The sequence below is a fragment of the Rosa chinensis genome, chromosome 5, assembly GCF_002994745.2.
Source record: "Rosa chinensis cultivar Old Blush chromosome 5, RchiOBHm-V2, whole genome shotgun sequence".
NCBI classification, from domain to species: domain Eukaryota; kingdom Viridiplantae; phylum Streptophyta; class Magnoliopsida; order Rosales; family Rosaceae; genus Rosa; species Rosa chinensis.
This window is the reverse complement of record NC_037092.1, coordinates 56721568-56749530: the sequence shown is the minus strand read 5'-3', so window position 1 is coordinate 56749530 and position 27963 is coordinate 56721568. Positions and strand designations below refer to the sequence as shown.

The 27963-nt window shown below is 39.7% G+C and overlaps 1 pseudogene; it reads right to left on the bottom strand.

The window, feature by feature from the left end:
- Positions 1–328: 328 nt before the first annotated feature.
- Positions 329–27963, bottom strand: LOC112163709 (annotated as a pseudogene).

Below are 27963 nucleotides of genomic sequence, written 5' to 3'. Positions count from 1 at the left end.
TCGTGAGAGTTAATGTCCAATTTGGACGGAATCTGAGAAATTGGACACGACTGATTAAAATTGGAAAGCTTGGGGGGTAAAAATTGAAAATTGAGAGTAGAGGGGGTGACATGTCACCCCCAAACCTTAGGGGGGGTAAACTGAAATTAATCCATAAATATATAATAAATAAATATAAATAAATAAATAACTGAACTCACCACATTCTTACATATATCAGTCTCCATACAAAGACTATCTAGTCTTATGACCACCGGAACCCTAACTCTGAGAACCTAAATTCGTAGCCTTCAAATCCCAGAAACCACCGCCGCCCACCTTAAAGCTCTCAACTCCAAGAGTCCAGAACTGGTAACGCCACCACCAGAACCTGCTGGAAAAACACCAAACCGGCCACCTGAAGTGACGCAAATCTCTCTGCTTGGTTCGAAGGTTTCCTCAGCGCCTCCTGCAGCCATACTCCACCACCAGATTCCGGGAACTGGAAAATTCATCACTGGAACCAGCCGCCTGAAGATACTGCACCATCGAACCGCCGCCTGCATCCTCAACCTTGCTTCAGTCAACCCAGCCCAGTAGACGCAAGCCCTAAGCCCAGAAGCGGAAGTAGATCAGCCCAGCAGCTGAGCCACGTTAGCATCTAATCAGCCTCCAATCAGCACCCAGTCAGCCTGCCACGTCAGCATCAGACTGCCATGTCAGCAACCGGTGCCACATCAATAGATCGGTCAACACCGTCGGTCAACCTTTTTCCAGCGACTTTTTCCGGTCAAGATTTCCGGCAATTTTTCAAGGTAAACTTTTCTAAAAGTTCCTGTTTTAAAAGTTTTTTTTTTATTCTTTTCTACTTTTCTCGAGGACTTCCAACCTCCCTTCTTCTACCCACCCCCCTCTCTTCTTCATAGGGGAGACCAAAATCTGAACTATGGGGGCTTGTGCTCAGTCCAAGCTTGGAGCTTGTAGAGTCCTCCAAACTTAGAGTTTGTTGAGAAGAAAAACGATCGATCACATACATCATTGTTTCAATGTAATCCAAAACCCCTCTTGGAATCTGATTTTCTTGGAAGCGACTACGCTAAAAAAATCCCTAATTTCTTAGAAGCGACTATGCTCAGAAATTTTATAGTTTTTCGTGGTAGCCTTTTTCGCTCCGAAACTAACCCTATTTTCTTGTTGTTTTCAGGATGAGTAACCTGAATAAGTTAAGCTTCACTCTACTAGAGATAACAGGCGCAGGATACCACAAGTGGGTCCGTCATGTGCGCCAGCATCTTAAGGCTGATGGGATCTTGAGTACGATCCAAGAGCCAAGTCAGGACGTGCTTACTCCTCAACAAGCTGCTGCTTTTGAAGCAAATAGAGCTACGAGAGAGGCTAATGAGGCAAAAGCCATCATTCTCATGGCAAGGCACATGAATGACGCGCTCCAAAATGAGTACCTCAATGAGGAAGACCCAAGAAAACTATGGGTAGAACTCGAGCAGCGTTTTGGCAACGTCCATGATTCCCTGCTTCCAGACTTAGAAGTGAGATGGCATAGCCTTCGCTTCTGTGATTTCAAGTCTGTACTTGACTACAATTCGGAAGCACTTCATATCAAGTCTTTGATAGACTTTTGTGGACAGAAAATCACTAATACGATGTTAATCGAGAAGACTCTCTCCACCTTCCCCATCTCTGCATTGATGGTAGCTAAAAACTATCGGATTGATGTCAATGCTAGATGCATCACAAGATTTCATGAGTTAATTGGTGCCATGAACGTAGCTGAAAAGCACGATAACATACTTGTGAAGAACTATAACTCTAGACCCGTGGGAACCAAGTCAATTCTGGACTCTAATTATAGTCGCGCCTCCAAGGGAGGACGGAAGGAGAGAAACCCTAAGAATAGGGATAATTCTGGATGTTCTGGTCCATATTCTCGCCCCAAAGAGGAAGGAAACCGCCATGATAGGCGTGCACGAAACCGTGGAGGAAAACGTGTGAAGAGAGAAAGAGGCCAAGCCTCCGGTTATGGTGGTGACGCCACCAAAGGCAATAACCGTCCTCAAAGCACTCCCAAAGCTCCTCGATCAAGGGAACATGACCATAATGATGCTTGTCTCAGATGTGGACTACCTAGAGGCAAGGGCGTGTAAAGCATCCCAAAATGTTGCAAACGCATACAAGATGTATCGTGAAGCAAGGGAGGCAAATTACATGGAACAAGAAGATCAAGATGGCGATCTCGATCTAAGGATGGAAGACTTCAAGAATCACCAGAAACTGGTGATTTTGATTAAGTCTTTTTATTTTCCAAGAGATGTAGGCAATTGCCATATAATTTTTAGTAGATGCTAATGGTTTAATCTTTCTTCAAAGTAGGCGTACTCAATGTAGGTGTGATGTCTAGGAATGTTTTGAGATAAGTGGTACTTAAGCGAGCTTTGCTCCACCGACATCTCTCTACTCACCTAGTCACTTGTGCATTGAAATTACTGAAAGGAGTTGGATGATCGCCATTGTTTTGCATTTGCTAGTCTATTGGATTAGATTTTCTTTGGTTAAAGAAATGGTGATGTAATTCCGTTTGACTTATTAATAAAAGTTGAGTTCTTTTCTTTATGACTCATTTTTAATTACGAGCTTTTCTTTTAGGAATGGATGAACTACAATGTCTTGCGGATAGTGCGACTACGCACATCATTCTACGACATAGGCAATTATTCTTAGAGATGTTGCCTACATATTCCTCTATGACTACGATGGCTAGGCCATTAGGTTTAGTTCAAGTACATGGAATGACCCAATTCCTATTTCCAAATGGCACCTTGATTAAAGTCATTGAAACTCTCTACGCTCCTAAGGCAAATCGAACCTTATTAAGCTTCAAAGATATAAGAGCCAACAGATTCCATGCTGAAACGCATAATGAGAACGGAAAAGAGTTCTTTTACATTACCTCTAATGATTGCGGACGGAAGCGCATCTTAGAGAAGCTTATGTGTTAATCTAGTGGACTTTATGTCACTACAATTTGACCAATTGAATCCAATAATATCATAAGAGAAGATCTCTTGGATTCTGACACATACTGGCTTTGGCATGACCGACTAGGACATCTTGGTCGTGATATGATGATCCATATACTAAAGACTTCACACGAACATCCATTCTTCAGAGTGAGAAGCAAGAATCGAAAATTGATTCCCGGACTTAGTAAGACAGCAGCCACTGCAGCATCTGGCGCTGCAGCTGTCTTGGGAAGCCATAGGGCCGCCCAAGTCCCTCGTGACGATGCCATAAATGGCGCCAACCATGAGCATGATGCCATGGTTGTTCCTCCCAATGGCCATGACGCCGTACATACTAATTCCCATGGCTCCAACGCCATGATGGGAGATGTAGTTACACATTTTGCTTCCAATAGCGCTACAGACGCTCATGCCCAACCAAAATCCTCATTGGTTACTTCTAAGGCCCCTCGCTCATTTTACAAAGCCTGTTCCTTCGGGAAATTAGGACCGAGACCGTCCTACGCAAAAGATCCTAAAATACTCATTAAGTTCTTACAGAGAATCCAAGGGGATATCTGTGGACCAATTCAACCATCATGCAGACCTTTTAAATACTTTATGGTATTGGTTGATACATCGACACGCTGGTCACATGTCGCGCTGTTGTCCACTCAAAATGCTGCTTATGCTAAACTCCTCGCCCAGATTATCCATCTACGGGCTCACTACCCTGACCATCCTATTCAATCAATTCGACTTGATAATGCTGGGGAGTTTACATTGAAAATGTTCAATGACTATTGCATGTCACTGGGGATTGATGTAGAGCATCCAGTTCCCCATGTTCATACCCAAAATGGTCTCGCAGAAGCCGCTATCAAACGACTACAGATGATAGCACGGACATTGGTTATGCGCACCAATCTTCCCATTTCTGCTTGGGGATATGCAAAATTGCATGCAGCGACGCTAATTCGTCTATGACCCACTGCAACCCAATCTTACTATGCGTTACAGCTAGTGACTGGGTACGAGCCTGATATCTCCCACTTACGCATTTTTGGGTGTGCTATTTATGTGCCTATTACGTCGCCACAGCGTACTAAGATGGGTCCACAATGACGAATGGGAATTTATGTTGGCTATGAATCTCCAACTATCATCCGCTATCTTGAATCCTTGATAGGCAATCTCTTTACTGCTAGATTTGCAGATTGTCACTTTGATGAGACAGTCTTCCCATTGTTAGGGGGAGATAAGAACACAATGGTTCAACAGGAACGACAAGAATTGTTGTGGTCTGTCCCCACTATATATGTCTCATATCGATCCCCGTACCACACAGTCCGAACTTGAAGTGCGAAGAATAATCGAGCTCCAGAACGTAGCAGACACTCTGCCCAGACACTCTGCCTGATGAGTTTTCTGATGTTGTCAAAGTGACGAAATCACACATACCTGCTGCAAACGTGCCTGCAAGGATTAATGTCCCGAATAATGGACATAACGCCACTCCTGTGACACCAAGAGATGGTGCCATTGCCCAGAATAGTAATGATGTGGCTTCTATGACCGCAGGTCTCGCAAGGAAGCACGGTAGACCGATTGGTTCGAAGGATTCTCGCCTTAGAAAGAGAGCGAATGAGGCACAAACAAATCCTTTGATCATCGATACTTAAAATCCGTCCCATGAGAATGTTCTGGATTATGGTTATGTCCAAGAGATGTCATTGTGGGACGCCTCAATGTCAGAACCTATCCCTGAGAACGTAGAGATCTCTATAAATTACACTAGTGTACATGGGACGTGGGAAAGAAACTCCATCATCATTGATGATGTATTTGCGTATTCAGTGGCGCATGAGATTATTGAGACCAATGACATCGAAGCACGCTCAGTTGATGAATGCCAACGTAGAGCTGATTGGCCAAAATGGAAAGATGTGATCTAGGCAGAACTTGATTATCTAGCGAAAAGAAAGGTATTTGGCAAAGTTGTACCAATATAGCCCAACACCAAACTAGTTCGTCACAAATGGGTATTCGCTAGAAAGCATAATGAGAGAAACGAGATTGTAAGGTACAAAGCTCGCCTTGTGGTGAAAGGCTTCTCACAATGCCCTGGAATCAACTATAAGGAGACCTATTCTCCCGTAATGGACGTCATAATGTTCCGCTACCTTGTCAGTTTGGTAGTTTCTGAAAAACTGAACATGCAGCTTATAGATGTGGTTACTACGTATCTATATACATAAATATACATGAAGGTCCTAGATGGACTTCAATTACCCAAATCAAGTGGCTCTAAACCACGGAGCGCCTTTGCGATTAGATTGAAAGGGTCACTATATGGATTGAAACAATCCAAATGGATGTGGTATAACCGTCTAAGTGACTACTTGATTGGTAAGAGATATGTCAACAATGAACTATGCCCATGTGTGTTCATAAAACGGACAAATTTCGGATTTGCAATAGTAGCGGTTTATGTCGATGAAATGAACATAATTGGCACCCTTAAAGATTAAGGGAAATCGCTGAACACTTGAAATCTGAGTTTGAGATGAAAGATCTTGGGAATACATAGTTTTGCCTTGGTTTGGAACTTGAGCACCGTAGAGATGGTATCCTGATTCATCAATCAGCTTATACCTAAAAGATGCTTAGGCGTTTCAACACTGACAAGATTAAGCCTTCAAGCACCCTAATGGTTGTCCGTAGTCTTGATCCAAAGAAGGATCCATTTCGTCCAAAAGATGACGATGAAGAAGTGCTAGAGGCAGAAGTGCCATACCTAAGTGCAATAGGCGCATTATTGTATTTAGCACAATACACAATACCAAACATCTCATTCGCTGTGAACTTGCTAGCTAGATATAGCTATGCGCCAACACGACTCCATTGGACTGGTGTTATAACGTCCTGAACCTGAATTTACCGATTTACTAGTCATTTGGACTGTAAACGACTTTTACTTTTACTGTCGTTTCGGTACTTTTAGGCGGCCCTAAAAGATGACTTTTTGTTCGGGTCAAAATTTGAGAAAATTTCCTTTATGAAAGTTGTAGAGGACATTAAACTGAGCGTTGCATATATGATAAGTAAAAATCGGAGTTCGTATGCAAAAGTTATGGCTAAAATACCAAAGTTACTGTTTATGGTAATTTGTCTATAAATGGCTGAGTTACTGTAGTAAGTTTCTATTTTTCCAGAAACTTACCGAGCTCTCTCTCTTCTCTCTTCCTCTCCGACCTCTTCACCTTCTTCCGGCCATAACACCTTCTTCATCCGGTGACGGATTTTAACGCATAAGCTATCATTGGAAAGCTCTCTTTCTTATCTTCATTTCTGGGTTCGTTTGGTAGCTTAATTTGAACTATAGAAGGTGCAGCAACGAGAAGAAGAGGACGGTTATTGTAGCAGTTTTGAGTCAACGCCGATATCTCCCGATTCCGGCCACCTACGGCGGTAATCCTTAGTCCATTGGAAGTGCCTTGAGACGTAGATGATGCTCCATGAACCTTTTACAACGATTTGAAGCGAGAAGGAAGAATCGAAGGTTTGAAATTCTGGGTCACTATTCACAAATCGGGTTCAAACTTCTCCTTAATTGTTGAGGTACTTCTACTCATTTTCTGACTTTGACATAGTTGAGAAAGTTTTTGGGTTTGTTGAGTAGGTGCTGCTGCCAAAATTTGGTGGCCATTGGAGATGGCGGTGGTGGTGGCGTGTAGGGCATTTTTCTGGCTTTGATTTTTAGCCTATTAAATTCTATATTTGATATAGAGCTCGTAAATGTGAATTTGGTTAGAATTGAAGAAAAGTTGTGTTGATTATGAGATTTCCGGAATTTAGAATTCCATTATCGATTTACGAGAATTCGACTGTTAGATATCTCTTGGTTATGCCTCGGAACCTTTAAATTATCGAATTGGTATTAGTGGTATAATATGGGTTGAATCCGAGAAGAAGTGGAGATGTGATTATGAGGATTTGATTTTAGGAACTGTATTAAATTGTTGAATAGTTATTCAAGGAATATATTTGTGTACAGGGCGATGTACATAGCTCGACGAAGGAACTCGTATGCGTGGTCGCCTGTATAGTACTATGAGTGGACTTTTGATTTTGAATATTGATGCATGCATTTATTTCTTAAAGTAATGCTTTATTTAATTATCATCTTTTATATTTTGAGTATATGATGATTTGCTATCGGTAGTGATTTCGATTCATCTCGTGGATTTACCTTCAATGTTGATTTTCATGAAGTGATTATGAATTATTCCGGTTGTGATTTTCGGATATTAATTTTGTTATCCTCGGATTCGAAGTTATAATTTATATTGATTTTTCGACGAATATATTTCCGAGGTGATTTCTGGAATTTTATATTATATTTTCATTCGTCGATTTGAGATTTTTAAAGTATTTTTGAAATGGGATTTCGATGGAGTTATATTTTTTTATTTATTTATCGACTTTCAATTTTGGCATTGGGAATGCCTTGATGATAATTTTGGAATTGGTTTTGTTTCGAATTATGGAGATTATGATTTATTATTATTTCTCGCCTTTCTGCTATTGATTTGAGATACTTTTGGTGTGTTGGACACGTCGATGATATTTTCGGCTTACTGTGAGAGTTTGGGGAAGGTTTATGGATTTATGTGGTTTTCGGATTTTCTTTTGCCATACTTTGGGTGACTATTGTCATTGCTAGCATTGATGTCCGCCTTTGTGGTGTGGTGATGGGATCACCGAAGCCCGTCCGCCTTTGTGGCGCTGGTTACTGTCTTTGTGACAGTAATGCTGAAGTCCAGTATCCTAATCGCTACACTTAGTGGCGTGTGGGTATATAACAGGAGTATATGAGAGTATTTTAGCATGGGAGGCTATCACCCGAGCCTGGGAGGCTCATTCATATGGCTATCTTCTTCCCCTACTTTTATGTTATTTTGACTAGCGGGGCTAGTTTGATTTTTAATTAACCAGCGGGGCTAGCTTGTCTTTACTAGGTTCTTGTTTTTAAAGACAAATATTTTACGATTCTTGCATGCATCGAGTTTTTAAAGGAATAAATGTGGGAAAGTATAAAATCCTTTATCTTTTCAATTAATTATTTTTGTCCACTCACGCTAATGTTTTTATTTACTTTCCTCTGGGCCCTTCGGTTTCACATGCCCAGTGTGCAGGCGAAATTAATTGAGGTCGGGCATACATGGAGTTGAGGCATAGTCACAGCATGGCTTCCGTGTTTTCCTTTGAATTAGGTTTTCCTTGTTTACCCTTTTTATTAGAATTGCTTTGATTACCTGTGGGATTAATGTTATTAAGTTGAGATTTGTGTAATGTGAATTGGAAGATGTTGTGATTTGGAGAGCAGGGTGGCTCCAGGAGAATAAGGATGGGTGATTTAGAAGTGTAAATTTCATTTCTCCAGGTTTTGAGTAGTCAATTTTAGGGGAAGTTCTGCCAAATTTTTTGAAGAAATTCTTCTAAGGTGGACCCCGCAGGGCCACTTCGGATTTCAGGGTGAAATTCGGGGGCGGGTCCTGTCAGGTATTAAATATATCTTTCGATACCTGAGTGGTACTATTGATATGGGCTTGTTCTATCCCTATACAGAGACGATGGATTTGGACCCATCAAGTGCCAAGGACACCACACATGGTGGACTACGTTCCCTCTCCCCATCCCAAAACGATATAAGTGTTTTAGAAGGTTTTGCTGATGCTGGGTACCTCTCTGACCCACATAAAGGTCGCTCCCAAACTGGTTATGTTTTCACCATGGGAAAGACCGCAATATCTTGGAGGTCTACAAAGCAGACCTTAGCCGCTACCCCTTCAAATCATGCAGAGATTATTACTCTTCATGAAGCAGTTCGTGAATGTATATGGCTTCGATCCATAGTTACGCATGTTCGAAGCAATTGTGGTCTGAAGTCTACCACAGATGAGCCAACAAGCATTTATGAGGATAATGCTACTTGCATTGAACAAATGAAGCAATGCTACATCAAAGGCGACAACACCAAGCACATATCGCCTAAATTCTTCTATGATAGCTAAATTTAAAGCTATTGATTTTCCTTATTCTCCTACAAATATGTCAATCGTAGTATAGAGAAATAAGGGTCTCTCGCAGAGGATTAAGTTAAACTAAGTGCTTCAAGAAAAATCACAAAAACGTGACTGCAGCTCCTGCAGAACAGTAGTCGAAAAACAAACTAAAAACCTAACCAAAACAATCCAGAAAAATATGAAAATTTACAGAGACGTACTAGACACGTAAGGCGTCCAGCACACAAAATTTGGGAATTTTTGGATTTCGTTTACTATAAAAGTAAAATACATGAAGACAGAGGACAGAAGGAGAAACGAAAATGAGACAGATTTGAGATTGGTTGATATCAAGATGATGAAACTAGCTAGGAAGGAAGTATCCACCCCCAACAATCACACACAACACACTTTGTCCAATTTGCTACCAATTATTTAGTTGAAGACACTCAGATTGGCTCGGTACGCTTGAACACAACCTATTACTCTTTCTTACTTTGTAAGCTAGGCAGGAAGTGCTCTACACCTAGACTATTCCCAAGCAATGCAACCTAAAGGTACGCTTATTAGATTAAACATGCAGAGATCATTAAGTTTGAAAAGAGTTTGAGCAATCACTAGACATCGTAAATAACTTAGAGCCTTGCTAAACCTAGGGTTTTGTTTACTTGCTAGTGAAAACTACCAATTACTTCTCTAGACAATTTGAGGAATCCAACTATCGATCCAGGCATCAAACAATCAAAGTATTAGAACGCTTGCATGCATACTAAGTAGGCCTCCAAAGCACACAAACATAGAATTCATCAATGAAAAATCGGTACACAAAACCTCAACTTTATTAATTGGAAAACAAATTGAATATCAAAGCATGTTATGGATCATGTCTAGGGGCTTCAACTGCCCCCTAACTACTGGAAATTTAGTTACACATAATTGGAATCAAAAACACAAAATAATGAAAAAGGGAGGAAGAAGAAGAGAGCCAGAGCTGCTGCAGATTGATCTCCTTTTATATGCTTAGAGGTTAGGAAGTCCAAAACCTAAAAGAATTAGGGTTCACGTGCTCAGGTGGAGTTTTCCTATTGGCTCTTGAACTTGATGAGTTATTCTAACCATTCACATCAGGCCATTTGTCCATCAGAAGTCGGAATATGAAGTACAAACTCGTCCTCGGCCTTCTTGGTGTGATTTGGGCCTCGAAACATAAATTTCCGTCCAACCTCAGATTCACGCGCAGCCTGACCTCTTATACTAAATCGGCCATAACTTCCTCTAAAAAAATGATATTGATGAGCCGTAAAAAGATTCAGAAACTAGACATCCGAGGCTATCCATCAATCCTCTGGATCGTTATGAGATGGTCTCAGTGCTCTGTCGAAGTTAACTGATCTGCACAGGCAGATTTCCCGATTTTACTTTTCAATCCCTCTTTTACTTCTTTTCTTCTTCTTTACTCCAAGATACGTATAAAACGAATAAACAAAGTGAATAACTAGAAAATACACTAAACTAACAAAGAAAGTATGGAGATTAACGCTATTAACATCGCATAAATATGCTCTTATCATTCTACAATCAGCAACAACAGAAGCTCTTCAAGATCAAAGTGAACCATGTTCGATCTGAGGACAATGTGACAGACTTGTTTACTAAGTCATTGCCTAAATCCACGTTCGAGAAACATGTGGCAAAAATTGACTTGCAGAAATTATCTAAACTCTCATGATCGTAGCTATCAGGGGGAGGCACAGACATCATGGGGAGATGTCTACATGTTCGTCTCGAAGCGTGAAGGGTGTGTTGTGCTCTTTTTCCCCTTCGACCGAGGTTATTTTTGTCCCACTAGGTTTTTGTAACTCGGTAAGGTTTTTAGCGAGGCAACGAGAGAAGCACCGTGTTTGGGCAACACAAGGAGGAGTGTTAAAGTAAAACCCTAATTTGTGTTTGGCTCAAACTCTAGATTACTTGACCTAGTGGTAATATGATTTAATTAGAAGAATCTTGAGATTATCTTTCCTTGTATGATTCAGACTCTATGTATTGTAATTCTGTATATAAAGAGACCCCTATTATCAATGAGAATATACATCGATTTTCTCTCAATTTCTGATTCCCTAAAACATCTATATAATTTTTTTAGAAATTTCATTGTTAATTGAGAGTGAAAACCATTTTTTTATTCGTCCGCAATAGAGTCCATTTAAGAAAGGATCGTATATTTTTGGTAAATATTCTTTTTTAGTCTTATCATTACACCAATTTAACCCTTATATATCAAAAATCTATGAAATATAATTAATAGAGATAGTATAGTAAATTGCATAATAGAAAACAAAATAATATAAATAAATAAAATAATAAAAAATATGGTAGTTGTATGAAAAACATTCTCACTGCCTATAACTGCTCTCCAGACATAGTGGGTGGGTCATTTATTACATTTATTTTTGAATTCCCACCCACTTATCTTTTTCTTTTAATTCCCACCATTCCGCAATCCTTTCAATTCGAGCTATCCCAATATAAACCATAAGCTTCACAGCATAAGTATGGGTAGCTCATGAAGAGGTCACTGTTCAATAATTGAAAAAAGAAAAAAAATTAAATAAAAAAAATAAAAAAAGAATTATTGTTTAACAAACGCAAAATCATTAACGGTAAATTGTGTTGATTAATTAGACAAATTTTTATAAAAAAAATCATCTAATTAGAAATTTTGCTTATTATCTGATAAAAATACTATTTCCAAGTTCCAACCATGACAATAATTTGAGGGTGTGGTTTGCCTTAATAACTAAATTTAAATTAGGAATTACAAGCAAACAAATTATGCAATTACAATAATTATGTGTCTATTTTACTTGATCAAAAACTTTGGTCCTCTTGTTAATTTTCCACTTTCATCGCATAACTTTCCTCATCATCAAAATCATATGCTTAGGTCCTTTCTGCTCTCTCTTTTCTTACTAGAACGAGGAGTAATCACCTGCTTTATCTCCTTGATGGATTTGACAAGGCTTGCATCTGGAGTGGATCCAAAGAGCTGAAAGAAATGATACAAATAAGCAATGCAAAGAAGAAATAATGTGGCACGTAAAAATGGATTTGCCAAAGCTATAAGTACTACTTTTGGTGGACAAAACCAAAATAACACTTCATTTCGAGGAGCTACATTTTCTCCCAAACCAAAATTTAAATTGTGGGTTATTGACCAATAATTTTGCTCTTTTAATACAATTACTTTTTTTTGTTCGACAATAAATGGATTTGTTGTAACAGATTAACTTTTGAACGAGAATTTCTATTGGGATCTCCAAATCTGCTCATTTGACCTCACTCTATTATGAATTATTAAATGACGTATATAACCTACTATAAAATGACTATTAAGGACAATAATTATACAAAAAAAAATTGTTATATTTATTTTCTCTAGACTTTCCACTTCAATAATATTAGATTGCATTTTTTATTATTTTCCCTATCTATTTTTATTTTCCAATTTCACTACATACTCATTAAAGCATTCATCAATAAAATTATGACTAAGATACAAATGTATCTTATGCATATTGAACGCATATTGGTCAAGGAGAACAAAATAAATTGTATTATGACCTAAATCTAAATCTATCCATTATATTTGTAAAATGTAACGTCCCGTATCTTAATTTACCCGTTTACTAGTCATTTGGACTGTAAGCGACAACTATTTTCACTTTTACTATCGTTTCAATACTTTTAGTGGCCCTAAAAGTTGACTTTTTGTTCGGGTCAAAATTTGAGAAAATTTCCTTCATGAAAGTTGTAGAGGACTTTAAACCGAGCGCGTGCATATGTGGTACGTAAAAATCGGAGTTCGTATGTGAAAGTTATAAGTGAAAAGGTGAATTTACTGTTCATGGTAACTCTCTATATATAAGGAAACTTACCGAGATAAGTTCCCATTTTCAGAACTTACCCCGACCCTCTCTCTCTCCTCTCCCTCTTCCCCCGCGTCGCCCTCCCTTTTTCTTTTTCCGATTTCTTCACCGTCCGGCGTCCGATTGACGTGATTCCAGTTGTCCTTGGACCGTCTCTTCCTCCTCCATACGATGGTATCAGTGGGTATCGGTGATTTGGCCGGAAAACCCCAAATTTATGCAATCATTGTTACTGTAGCAATTTGCTTCTCCGGTGAAATTCTCCAGTTTTCGGCTATCTCCGGCGGGGAAATCGGCTCTATTAGAAGCGCCTCGAGTCACTGATCATCTTCCCTCAAGACTTCTAGCTGAAATTTCCACGTTTGGAAGGTGAATTTGAAGGATTTCCAAATTGGTGGGTTTGGAGATTTCCGGGTTTGTGTTCATCGGCAAAATCAGAGCACGTATTTTCTCACTTGGTCACAGTTATGAAAAATGCTTAGAATGTTGAGATGATTATGTGGTTGAAATTTGGTGGCCGGAGGAGGAGTTGGCTGCCACATGAACAGTGTCAATCGTGAATAGTGCGGTTCGTGAACAGTGGTGGCGTTTAAACAGTAATTTAAATTCTTTTTTTTTTTTAGCTAGTTAAATCCTATAATTTTTGTAGAGGTTGAATATGTGAATTTGGTTGGAATTGGAGAAGTTTTTAATCGATTATGAATTTCTGAAAATTTAGGATTTCGATTATCGATTTACGAGAATCCGACCGTCGGATATCTCTCGGTTCTGCCTTGGAACCTTTAAATAAACGAATTGGTATTAGTGGTATAATTTGGGTTGCAACCGAGGAGAAGTGGAGATGTAATTATGAGGAATTGATTTAGGAATCGTATTAATTTGTTGAATAACTATTCACGGAATATAATTGTGTGCAGGGCGATGTACCGAGCTATTGCTCGACGAAGGAACTCGTATGCGTGATCGCCTGAATAGTACCGTGAGTGGACTTTTGTTTTAAATAATGATGCATGCGTTTATTTTCTTGAATTAATGCTTTATTTAATTAACATATTATTTTCCGAGCATATGAATTGATTTCGGAATTTGATTTCGATTTATCTCATGGATTTGTTTTCAATAATGATTTTCATGAAGTATTTATGATTTATACAGGTTGTGCATTACGGATATTAATTTTGTTATGCTCGGATTTGAAATTATGATTTATGTTGTTTTTCAATAAAGTATTTTCCAGGGTATTTTCCAAAACGTAATATTAGTTCATTATTGAACTTCCTTGCTTATTCATTATTGACCCGAGAATATTTTGGCGTGTGGGACACGCCGTTGATTTGTTGATCTTTCCTATTTATTTATCGACTTTCGATTTTGGCATTGGGAATGCCTTGATGATGATTTCAGAATTGGTTTTGTTTCGGTTTACGGGGATTACGATTTATTATTATTTCTCACCTTTTTGTTATTGATTTGGAGATACTTTTGGCGTGTGGGACACGTCGTTGGAAATTCTTTTACGAGAGATGGGGGAAGCCTTATGTATTTTGGATTTACTGGATTTTCGGTTATGTTTCCTTGTGCCATACTGAGGGGTGATTTTATCATGCTAGCATTGATTTTTCCGCCTTTGTGGCGCGGTGATGGGATCACCGTAACCCTCCGCCTTTGTGGCGCAGGTTATTGTCTGTGTGACAGTAATTCTGTAGCCCGGTATCCTATCGCTACACTTAGTGGCGTAAGGGTATATTACGAGAATAATGGGAGTACTTTAGCTTGGGAGGCTATCACCCGAGCCTGGGAGGCTCATTCGTATGGCCATCATCTTCTCCTACTTATACTATTTTTGACTAGCGGGGACTAGTCTGAGTTTTCTTAACCAGCGGGGCTGGTCTTATATTTTCGAGTATTGAAATTTCAATCTTTTACTCTGTTGTTGTGGCTAGCGGGGCTAGTCGGTGTTTTGGAGTTCAACGTTTTCCGGATTATTTTCTTAAGTGTTTTATAAATGTTGCATGCATCCGGATTATATATATATAAAAAAATGTGGGAAAGTATGAAGTTTTATTTTGTTTTTTTTCATATTAAATTATTTATTTTTGTCCACTCACTCTAACGTGTTTTTCAATTACTTTCCCCTGGGCCCTTCGGTTTCAAATGCCCAGTTTGCAGGCGAAATTAGTTGAGGTCGGGCGTACATTGGAGTTGAGGCATAGACAACAGCGTGGCTTCCGCGTTTTTATTTGATTTAGGTTTTCCTTGATCACCCTTGCTATTAGATTTGCTCTGATTACCTGAGGAAATTAATGTTATTTAAGTTGTGTTTTGTGTCATATGATTTTGGTTGATGTTGTTTGGGGGAGCAGGGTGGCTTCAGGAGAATAAGGATGGGTGATTTAGAAGTGTAAATTTTCTTTCTACAGGTTTTGGGTTGTCCACTTTAGGGGAAGTTCTGCCAAATTTTTGGCAAAATTTCTTCTAAGGTGGGCCCCCGCAGGTCCACTTCGGATTTCAGGGTGAAATCCGGGGCGGGTCCTGTCATAAAAAAAAGAAGAAGAAAAAAAAAAGAGCTAGCAAATAAAAATAAATAAAAAATATTTAAATAATTAATCATGAGGTACTGAAAATAGAGAAACATTAAGAAAAATTGATTTTTTTTTGGGCACAGTTAAAAAAGAAAAAATAAATTATAAAAAATCACATAATAGTTCACGTTATTTTATTTTTTATTAATTTTTAAAACTCAATACCTTGTGTTTGACTAAGTTTTTTATTATAAAGATCTTAGTTTGTCTGTAAATTATATGAGTGAGGTTATTTGAGGAACTTTAGTGAGGTTTAATGAGTAAATTTAGTATTTGAAAATTTGATAGGAGGTGTAAAAGGCATAGAGGTCAAGTGAGTAAATTTGGAGATTCCAATAGAAAAACTCCTTTTGAACATCTTCAAGCATGAAATTCTCCTATATGGTAATAATATGACCTAATCAAAATGAAAACCCTAAAAACTCCTAATATGTATGTTCTAATTTCAAATTCTCATCCAATCTTTGCACCATTTTGCCCATGTTTGGAGTTTAGGTTTGGGAAGCGAACATTTTCCCAGCATCCAACCAGGTATGTGTGTAGATTTGTTTGTCCCTTGTGGTCAATTAAGGCAACACACCAAGCCCTTCAGGATTAAGAATGCGATTTTGATTTCTGACCATACATTTTGGTTGTGCATGTGCTATCTTGCATATATACTTATATCCAATGTACGTTCATGATGAGATGTCTTATGTTCAACTACAAAAAATACATACATAAAAGGCTGGATCAGAAGCAGATGTCAGAACCTGATCAAAAATGCAGACGGGACTCAGGGCGGTGCGGATGGTGTGCAGATTCTATCCTCGGAGACCACTAACATCCGGGATGGCGTCACCATCATGGAGGAAAAAGTGATCGAGGTTGAAGGTCCACATGGGAAGTTCACCCAAAATTTCATGCACCTGAATCTCGACTTTGAGATCGACACAAGTCTAAGGGCAAGAAACTAAAGATGGAGGCCTGGATCGGCACTGCAAGACCAGCACCATCCACACTGCCCTGAGCTGCGTCCGCACTTTTGCATCTTTGCAAACATCCACTTCTGATCCAGACTGCATGCATTTGCGTGTGTGTGTGTGTGCAGTGGCGGATCCATGCATACGAGATTTTGAAGCCCAAAAAAAAAAAATAGTTGTATGAATTTTTTTTTTTTAATTGGGGTTTGTCCAGCTCGCAATAGCCGACCCGAACTAACTCCCCACTCTACTCATCGACATCAACTATGGGTCACCTCTCATCTCCAATGAATCGTCTATCGTCTCTCACAAAGTCACAGTCTCTGAGTCTCACTCAGTCACTCTCTCCCACTTCCTCCTCCTCTCGCCGCCTGCGGCTCAGCCGGCTCTCCCGAATCCACTAGTCTACTCATCGACTACGGGTCTACAACAATCGTCTCTCACAGTCTCACTCTCTCCCACTTCCTCTTCCTCTCGCCGCCTGTGGCTCAGCCGGTTCTCCCTTCTCCACTTCTCTCAGAGAGTCAGAGATCAACTGATGAACTGATCAAGTTCAATTTTGTAAGTTCAATTTTGTTTAATTGAATCAATCCAATTTGGGGCAATTTTTAGGGTTAAGGATTGATGTGAAATTCAATTTTGTAGGTTGTATTGGATATTTGGATTGAAGCTTTTGTGGATTGAAGAATGAAGGTTGCAGACTGGAAATCAGGTAGGCTGTAGTCAGGATGATTCGTCTTGTGAAGGATTCGTCTTCGGTTTCAATTTCTTGGAATTTGAGTTAGATTTGTGGGCTGATTCGGTGACTTGAAGATTTGCACCTTTTCTACTTCAAGATTCGCTGCTTTCTTGGGGTTTCTTTGTTTTAATTTCTTGTTCAGGTGTGCATCTATGTATGATCTTCTGCAGGATGCCAGGATGGAAGTACTTCTGGTCTTCTGGACTCCATTATTAGAGTAGCTACAATCTAATGCTTTCCAAGGTACTTTTTTCTTTTCTTTTCATTGTGCATATAAACTTGTGGCTTTTGTTTTTGTTAAATTAGTTATTATGAAAAGTAGTTAATTCAAAATTAATTTCTTAATTTATAGGTGTTAGAGACTTGGGGTAAAATGTCAAATCATGAGCCAAAACCGAAGCGATCAAAATTCATTGACATGTTTAAAAGAACAAATGTTGAGTCTTCAAGTTCAAATGTGGTTTCTGACCAGGTGATTGTTGATTTTGTTTTTTAGTTTTGTATAGATATGCATTTGAGGGGTAAGGCTCACTACGTCCCCCCTGACTAGCTTTTTTTTAAAATTAATAAAATTCTCTCGCACCGTCGAGAATCTCCATAATATATATATATATATATATATATATAATTTTTTTTTTGTTTAAGAAATCCAGCCTGTCCAAGGTTCCAATTCTGCATCCGCCACTGTGTGCGCGCGCGCATCCAGACCTGTATGCATTCATTTATATATAGCATCCAATATATTTGTGCAGATTGCAGAATCATCTTCCTGCACACAAATTGCATTCTCTAAGTAGGGCAGCACCAAACAAAAAGAATCAGAAAAAGATTCATATCATTCACCATGATCAGGAAGGTATAATTGACAAACAGTAAATCACCTTAGGTAATGCTTCTACCAGAGCTCGAACGATGTAGTCAGACAATTGCGTTAAATACGTTTCATTACAACCTTGTGCTTGCCCTCTGTCTACAGCTAACTTTGCAGTAAGCTGTAGCTTCAGCATTGCTAGAGGGAAAAAAATTGATTTACCAATTAAACCTCTACTGACATATGAAGATGAAGGAGCAAATAAAACCATCTAACATCATCAGTGAATACTACCTGAAACAGCAGACTTCCTCACTTTTTCATGGATATAAGATATAAGTGGAACTAATGTTGGGGTGACCTGCAATTAAATGACCCGTTTTAGAAATATCATTGAAGGCCTGGCAATCATTGAAGGCCTGGCAAGAAAACTTATTATTACACTATGACAGACCTGATCGATCCATGGAAAGAATCCTTCCTTCAGTTCATCAGCATAGCAACACAGCTAATTGCATACTGTAACTTTTTCCACCAATACACTAGTCTTGATTCTAATCCTTTTATCTCCAAGAGTAATTGTTTTCGTACTGTAGCACAGACCAACTTTTAGCATGACATCAAGAACCAAAGGGAAGCATGAATATTGCTACATCTTATAAACTCAGTAACCATCCACTCTTCACAGAGCTCTACAAACAATATATATATATATATATATATATATATATATATTTTTTTTTTTTTAAGGGCCATGGTTGTTATCCATGCAGACTAGTTTTTATGGCATGCAGGGTTCATGTGAACTTGGACTCGTTAACTTGTGTGTGGTTGCTTGCAAAGAGGATGGAAGGTTTAAATAAATAAACAGGTTGTTCAGGCACATGGAAGCATATTACAGAAGGCGTTCAAATACAGAACTTGCAGAAATTGAAACCTTTCATCATCAGATTCACCCATATCACTATTGTCATTTGCGGAGGTAACGGTTTCAACAGGCTTAATTTGAACAAACTGAAGCAAAGGAGGCATAACAGCACCCATGTACGGAAGGAAATCTTGTCCTAAACACTAGCAGAGGTCAGCGCATATCTACAACAATGTAGATAAACTGTTATAAGATGGTATTAATTGCACTTTCTGAGCAGGGTAATTTTAAGATAAAATACCTGTAGCATGCAACTTGCAGTTGGTTCATCTGACTCCGTTTGAGATCCTTGAAAAGACATCAGCACTTCCATGACCTTACAGAAGTTTACCGCTTAAACATCATTTGGTACGTATGTACATTAACTAGCCGATTTCAACAACCCAACAAAACAAAACAGCTGCAGATTTCTAGGTCAAGTAAAAATGAAGATGCTCAAGTTTTAATTTCTCATCTGGAAAACAGAATATACTATGTGCAATAAATATGCATGAAGAAGAAAATTAAATCCGTCCTAACAATAACCATTGGTAGCAAGATACACATCTCATGTAAATTCCAAAATTGGGAAGCACCGATGCAACGAGTGGTTTCATATAAATGACTTACTTGGACCTGAATTTCTCCTTTCCAACAGCCATACCAACCAGGCTAATACACTCCACGGACTTGGACCAAACCGGGTTATTAGTGGCATCCAACAACATAACTCACAGGGGAATCATGACATCTTCGTAGTATTTTTGGAATTGGTCCTGCAGATCCCATTACCATCCAATTGAATCATCCGATCCACAACACAAACATTGAACTAGAAGAACACATTATTGAGAAAAAATACCGGAATGAAACAACAACTGATGCCAAAGTAGTCAATGCTTCTACATGCACCATTTGTATCTCACTCTGCATAAGACATAAAAGTTGAGACATGTAAAATAGTACTTCAAAAGAACATGCAAGTCCTGCATCATCAATGTGGTACAGTTTATATAAGCAATTACCTGCAGAAGTACAACCAATTGGGAAACCACTTCATCCAAATAAGGTGACATGATATCCTAGCATATTTCTCAATGAATTTTTGCAGTGCTGAAGCAGCATGTGCCTGCAGTTATCAAATTACATGAAGTAACAATTATTAGCCATTGATTTCCTAGCAAAAGAAAAGGACAAGCTTCCTTCAAATAACATCTGACAAAAAGAACTCCGGAAATGAGCCAATTAAAGAAAATGATCCTCCAGAGCCACACAGTTCCCAAGTACAAAAACCAATGTTGTCTAACACAAAAAGCTGTCAATTTCTTTACTCAAAAGTGAACTTTTAGATTCTCATTACTTCATAGAAACTGGCATGGCAAGAAGCAAAATCATCACCAGTCAAAAATTCCCGATTAGGATTAAACAATCTTGTCAGACATTAACTTAGCAGCAGACAACGGTTCTGCAAACCATATATAGTGGCATTCAGTGCAGAAAACACCTGTTGATGATATTGAACTTGCAGGTCTGGGGCCAAATAAGTAGACAACTGGCCAACTGCATTAATAGCTGACCACCTTACCCGAATATGTGGATGTTCAAAGGAGTTCAAAACCATTGCCACCACTTGCTCCAAATCTTTTATCATTACCTGCAGCGAATAGAAACAAGAAAAGATATACAATAAGATAACTTGAATACATTTCACTGCAACAGGTGGTATGATGCATAAACAAAATGAATACTTTGCTGCGCTGAACTTTTCACATTATTGATATAGAAGTGAGTAAGAGACCACTTGGAAACTGCATCAAGAATAGTAATACGAGTATGCGTGCATCTCATACATGACAATCATCTTTATTTTGGTTGATTAGTATGTATTTTCACAGTGCCCCGTCTTTCCAATTACGCAGCATGGGCACGTTGAAGTTTATGAGTTAACAACTAGTCCAAGCTCGATTTGTTACTACAACATATGAGGTCATTACTTTCAGAGCTATGCAGGATATATCAAATACAAAATTATTGAAGGATGTCGACATCATGTGTGCCTCTTTAAACTAGGGTTTAGTGTTAGAATTGTAATAGGAGAAGGTTCTAGATATCTTAGTTATGATCGGATACTATTACCTTTCTTGTACTCTGTAATTCCCTATATAAAGGGCTCCTATTATCAATAATACAACACACAATTCTCTCTGCAATCCATTTTACTTAAACAGGTTATCAACACGAGCTTTAACCCAAGCCTAAGAAAAAAAAAAAACCCTAAAACCAAAAACTATAGCTTCAAGCCTTAGCCGAAAAAAACCCTACACCTCCCTGCCGCTGCCTCCCTGCCGCAGCTTCCCTGCAACCTCTAGCCCTGGCGCAAGCCCCAGCGGGCCGCCTACTGCCCCGCTTGCACGCCAGCCACCAGCCGCAAGCCTCCTTGCTGCCCCTGCAGCTAACGCACCCAGCCCCCAGCCCAACTCTCGCCTGCCAGCGCGCCTTGCGCCCAGCCTGCCCTTGCGCGCTGCTGCCTTGCAGCGTCCCTACTACCCCTGTGCTCCTACCTCACACCCAGCGCGCCCGTGCGCCTGCCAGCCAGCCAAGCAAAGCTCCCTTGCGCCTGCAACCTTGCTGCCCCACAACTCACTGCAGCCCTGCGTTCCAGCCCTCTACCACGACCAGGATTGCAAACTGGTTGCAATCCTAGATTAGGATCGAACAGCCTCTGCAATCCTAGATTCAGATCGAACAACCACTGCAATCCTAGCTGAGGATCGAACAACCACTGCAATCCTAGCTTGGGATTGAAGCTTTACCACCGCTGCAAGCCTCACTGCATCATCTCCTTGTTAGCTTCGCTCCATCACACCTGCATCATCTCCTCGTTAGCTTCGCTCCATCACGCCTGCATCATCTCCTCGTTAGCTTCGCTCCATCATGCCTGCATCAACACGCGCGTGACTCAAACCCTGAATCAACAAGTATGTTTTTGAGATTAAAGTTCCTGCTTTATTGTCTTTTAAATCCCTTTATTTGCTGCAGGATTTGAAATAAACGAATATGGGTTCGAGTATTTAATAAGCGGAATTGTGGGGATTCATGCTAAATGAACTAAGAGCGTTTGTAATCAATGAACTAAGAGTGTTCATTCGAACTAAGAGCATCCGCAAGTATCAAATTGTGACCATATTAAAACATCATTGTTTCGATCTAATCCAAATATTCTTGGAAATCGATTTCTTGGTAGCATAGCTCGGAAATCTTATTTATATTAGTTTTCGTGGAAGCATTGACTCCGAAACTAATTTGTTCTTGTTTCACCCTTTTTTAGGATGTCAAACTTGAACGAGCTCGATTTTACTCCATTGGATTCTACGGGCACGAGATATTTATTGCCTACAATCCAAGAGCCCTGTTCTAAAGGAACCGCTCAAGACTCACAAATTGAGATAGATAATTCCAGGGCACTTACCCTGATGAAGCGCCACATGGAGATGACACTCCAGTTTGAGTACATGAATGAGGATAGCGCTAGAAACCTTTGGATAGCGCTTCGTGAATGTTTTAAAAACATTCACAATTTTCCGAACTTAGAAGCATGATAGAATCATCTCTGCTTCTCTAACTTTGACAAAGTTATGGAATATTGTTCGGAAGCTCTCCGCATCAGACATTGATGCATGCTTGTGAAAAACTATCACAGAAGAACAATTGATTGAGAAAACCCTCAATACCTTCCCTGTCTATGCTATAAGGTCCTGTGATTTATTTCGAAGTCTTTTATTTTTCCAAGAATTACGTAATGGCAATTATGCCTTAATCAATCAATGACAATTTTGTATTAATTCTTTCTCAAGTGGCACATCTAATGAAGTATGATGTCTAGGAAAGTGATTGAGATTAGTGGTACTTAAGAAAGCCTCGCTCCACCAACATCTCTCTCTACATCCTGGTCATATTTGATTGGAGTAATTGAACGGATTGAGTGACTACAATCTGTCTAAGTTTGATTTCATTTTGGATTAGACTTTGGTTAAAGAAACTTTGCTGTAATCATTGGCTATTAATAAAGTGTCGATTTTTTTACTTAATGTCTTGGACATACCTTAATTCGAACTTTATTTGAAAGATATAAAAGCCAATGGTTTTCATGTGGAAACACATTGTGAGAATGGACAGGAGTTCCTTTGCATCACCTCTAATGACTACGGACATAAACGAGTATTAGAGAAACTTATGTGTCGCTCTAGTGGGTTGTATGCAACCACTATTCGAGTTATTGAATCTAACCATGTCATGAGAGATGACTTATGGGATTCTGACACATATAGGCTTTAGCACGACCATTTGGGACACCCAGGTCATGATATGATGATCTGTGATACTAAAGACTTCACACAGACATCTCTTCTTCAGAACGAAGAGAATTGAGAATCAAAAGTCGATTCAAAGAGAGCATTGCACCGCCGCTGCACCTTGGGTGCCGCCGCCATGCACCACTTGCCGGCCAACACCGGCGCCATGATCCCCCTGCGGCAAAATCATGGCTTTGACTCCATGTATGGAGACTTGGCTCCTCTCTCTACTTCTCAAAGTAAAAGGAAAATCTTTCATTCTGTAAAGCCTGTTTTTTTTTAGGATTGAGACCATCCTATGCAAAGGACACTAAAGAAATAATTCCATTCTTTCATAGAATCCAAGGGGATTTTGTGGATCGATTCAACCAACTTACGGACTACTTAGATGTTTTATGGTGTTGGTTAATGTGCAGACACGCTGGTCACGTGTCGCGCTATCATCCACTCGTAATGATGCTTATGATGAACTCCTAGCCCAGAACATATGGCTATGGGTTCACTACCCGGATCATCCCGTTCAGTCAATTCAACTTGAAAATGCTAGAGAGTTTACATCGATGACTATTGCATATCATTGGGTATTGATATCAAGTATCATATTCCCATGTACACACCCAATTGGTATCGCGGAAAAGCCACCATTAAACGACTACGATGGTAGCCCAAACATTGGTAATGTGCACCAATATTTCCGCTTGGGTTATGCAATATCACATGCAACTATGCTAATTCGTCTACGACTCATAGCAGCTACTCAACTTTTATTTGCGTTACAACTAGTGACTGGGTTCGAGCCTAATATCTCTTACTTATGCATATTTGAGTGTGTGGTTCATGTGCCAATTGCGCCGCCACAACGCATCAACATGAGTCATTGTAACAAATGCATATATATATATATATATTTGTGTTGGACATGAGTCTCCAACTATAAGTCCGCTATGTAGAACCCTTGACAAGCGATCTCTTTTTTCGCTAGATTTGCGGATTGTCACTTTGATGAGACATTCTTCCCATCGTTAGGGGGAGATTAGAACGTCAACGTTCAACAGGAACGATAGGAATTGTCGTGGTCTGTCCCCACTATGTTTCATCTTGATCCCCTAAAAGTGACGAGATCACATATAACTGCTGCAAACATGCCTGCAAGGATAGATGTCCTCTCAAGAGGACATGGCGCCACCCAGAAGAGATGGGCACGGCACCCCCACCATGGATGGTTGTATAGTGACGCCACAATGTGGCATAATGGCGTCATAGGCCATGGGTTCAGCTAGAGAGCGTAGGAGACCCATAGGTTCGATGGATTCTCGCCCTAGGAAGAAAGCGAGTTTGGCACAACTTGATCCATTGATCATTAATACTCAAAATCTGTCTCATGAGAATATTCTGGATTGTGGTTATGTCCAAGAGACATCGTTGGGGAATGCCTGAATGTTAGAACCAATTCCTGAGAATATAGAGATCTCTACGAACTACACTAGTGTACATGAGGACGTGGAATTATTGAGACCAATGACATCGAACCTTACTCCGTTGAAAAATGCCAACGTAGAGAAAATTGGCCTAAATGGAAAGATGTGATCCAGGTTGAATTGGATTCACTAACGAAGAGGAAGGATTTCGGGCCTGAGATGCCAACACCTCCTCACATAAAACCTGTTGACATTAATAGGTACTCGTTAGATAGCGTAGTGAGAAAAAGAGATGATAATCTCGCCTTATGGCGCAAGGCTTCTCACAAAACACCCTGGAATCGACTACGAGAAGACATATTCTCTCGTAATGGATGTCATTGCACTCCACTACCTTGTCAGTTTGGTAGTTTCCAAATAACTAAACATGCAGCTTACGAATGTGGTCACTACGTATCTCTATGGGGATCTAGATACGGAATATAATGAAGGTTCTTGTGGACTTCATTTACCCAAATCAAGTGGCTCTTGATCACGGAGCGCATTTGCAATGAGGGTGCAACGCTCACTAAAGTGACTACTTGATTGGGAAGGAATATGATGAACTATGCCCCTGCGTTTTCATGACAAGTTCTAGATTTGCAATTGTCATGGTTTATGTTGATAAACATAATTGGAACCCTTGAGAGTTAAGGGAAACTGCTGAACACCTAAAATCTGAGTTTGAGATGAAGGACCTTGGGAGAACACGGTTTTGTATAGATTTAGAACTTGTATACCATGTTAATAAATGCTTTGAATTTTGATAAAGTCAAAGATGCACTCCCATGGTCGTCCGTAGTCTTGACCCTAAGAGGGATACGTTTTGTCCCAGGGATGATGACGAAGACGTGTTAATTGGCAGAAGTGTCTTACCTAAGTGCAATAGGCGCATTATTGTACTTAACACAATACAAGACCGGACACCTAATTTGTGATGAACTTGTTGGCTAGATGTAGCCCTGCGCCAACGCAACGCCATTGGACTGGTATAAAGACAATCTTTCGATACTTGAGATGTAAGATAGATATGGGCTTGTTTTATCCCTACAGAGAGAAAAAAAAATGACGGAAGTATGAGATCGGATCCCACAAGGCAAAATGCCACCTTCCGTAATGTTGACGTCAGCGCCGCCGTCCATGGTGGCTGATGTCTTCCTCCTCCCCTCCATCAAAATGACAACGATGTCTTGATAGGTTTTGCTGATGCAGGGTATCTCTCTGACCCTCACAAAGGTCGCTCCCAAACGGGTTATGTCTTTACTATGGGAAGCACTGCGATATCTTGGAGGTCTACAAAGCAGACCTTTGTTGCTACTTCCTCAAATCATGCAGAGATTATTGCTCTATATGAAGCCGTCCGAGAATGCATATGGCTAAGGTCTGTAATTAGACATATTTGAGGAATTTGTGGTTTGAAGTCTACCACAAATGAAACTACATTCATTTATGAAGATAATGCAGCTTGTATTGAGCAAATGAAATTAGGTTTCATCAAGGGCGACAACACCAAACATATATCGCCTAAGTTCTTTTACAATCAGCAACAACAAGCGCTTCTAAATATTGAAGTAAATCAAATCCGATCTGAGGATAATGTAGCAGACTTATTTACTAAGTCGTTACCTAAATCCACCTTTGAGAAATAAGTGAAGAGTATCGGATTAAGAAAGTTATTCGAACTCCCATGATTGTAGCAATCAGGGGGAGATATTGACATCAGGGGGAGGTATGATGTCTACATGTTCGATCTCGAAGAGTGAAGGATGTGTTGTGCTCTTTTTGTCCTTTGACCATAATTATTTTTGTCTCACAAAGTTTTTGTTACCTGGCAAGGATTTTAATGAGGTAACGATCAAAGCATTATCACCAAGTTTGAGCGGCACAAGGGGGAGTGTTGAAGGATGTCGACATCTTGTTTGCCTTTTCAAACTAGGGTTTAGTGTTAGAATTGTAATAGAGAAGGTTCTAGATATCTTAGTTATGATCGGATACTATTACCTTTCTTGTACTCTGTAATTCCCTATATAAAGGGCTCCTATTATCAATAATACAACACACAATTCTCTCTGCAATCCATTTTACTTAAACAAAAATAATTATTTTTCACAGTGCCCTGTCTTTCCAATTATGCAGCATGGCCAAGTGAAGTTCATGAGTTGATAACTATTTCAATGTCGATTCATTAAAAAGACCAGTGACAATATGTTTCAATTCTATGCAGGATATATGAATAACAAAAATCAGTGCAAGGTTGATACCTCAGAGCAATCCTCAGCGATTTGAGTAAGGGCAATCAATGCTACATGATGCTTGGCCCACTCGGGTGCAGCAAAATGGGCAGTAAAGTGTTCTAACGCAATTGGAACAATGTTATTGCCACCCAAGGCAATGGCAAGCCTATGCAAACGCTCCTGCCCAACACAGTAATCGCCACTTGCACCTGCATCCTCATCATCAGTCTCAGCTGTATGCCATGAGGGATCATCCTTGACATTTGAAACCATCCTCATTAAAATGGGAAAAAGTAGACCAACAAACTCCCGACACTTCCTCATTATCCATGGTGCACGCTCTCCGGCCTCGGCCAGAGTAATCAGAAACTCAATGGCCAAGTGCCTCGTCCCTTGTTCAGAGACATCTATGGCTTCAGCAATCTGCAACATAGCCTGGCTGATCTGTCCCCTGTGGTTAAGCAATGTCGGATGGGTCCCGGCCAATTCAATGAACAACTTGATCGCCTCCTGTGCCGTGATCTCCTTCCCTTTGTTCAATTCCCCATCACTGTTCTCATCATTTCTATCAAGACGTAGTGAAACATCTCCTGATCTTCAGAGTAGGGCAAACACCGAATGAAATTGACCACAGTACTAAACACAGCTATCTTAACTTCATCTGACCTTCTGGAGGAGCTCAAGCAGTACAAGAAGAGGGTGTGTAATTCCTCCTTAAATGGGGTGAAGAAGTACGAGAGCTGAGCAAAAATCAAGAAGGAACATTCCTGAACCTTCGGCGGCACATCGTAGGTGGATTGGAACAGAAAGGGCAAGAGCTCTATCCAACCGTCGACAAACAACCAAAGCACCTCCTCAACCAAAGCACCTTGAACCGACCAATTTATATTTGCTGCATTCAAATCATTAATCACTCCCAAATCATCCAT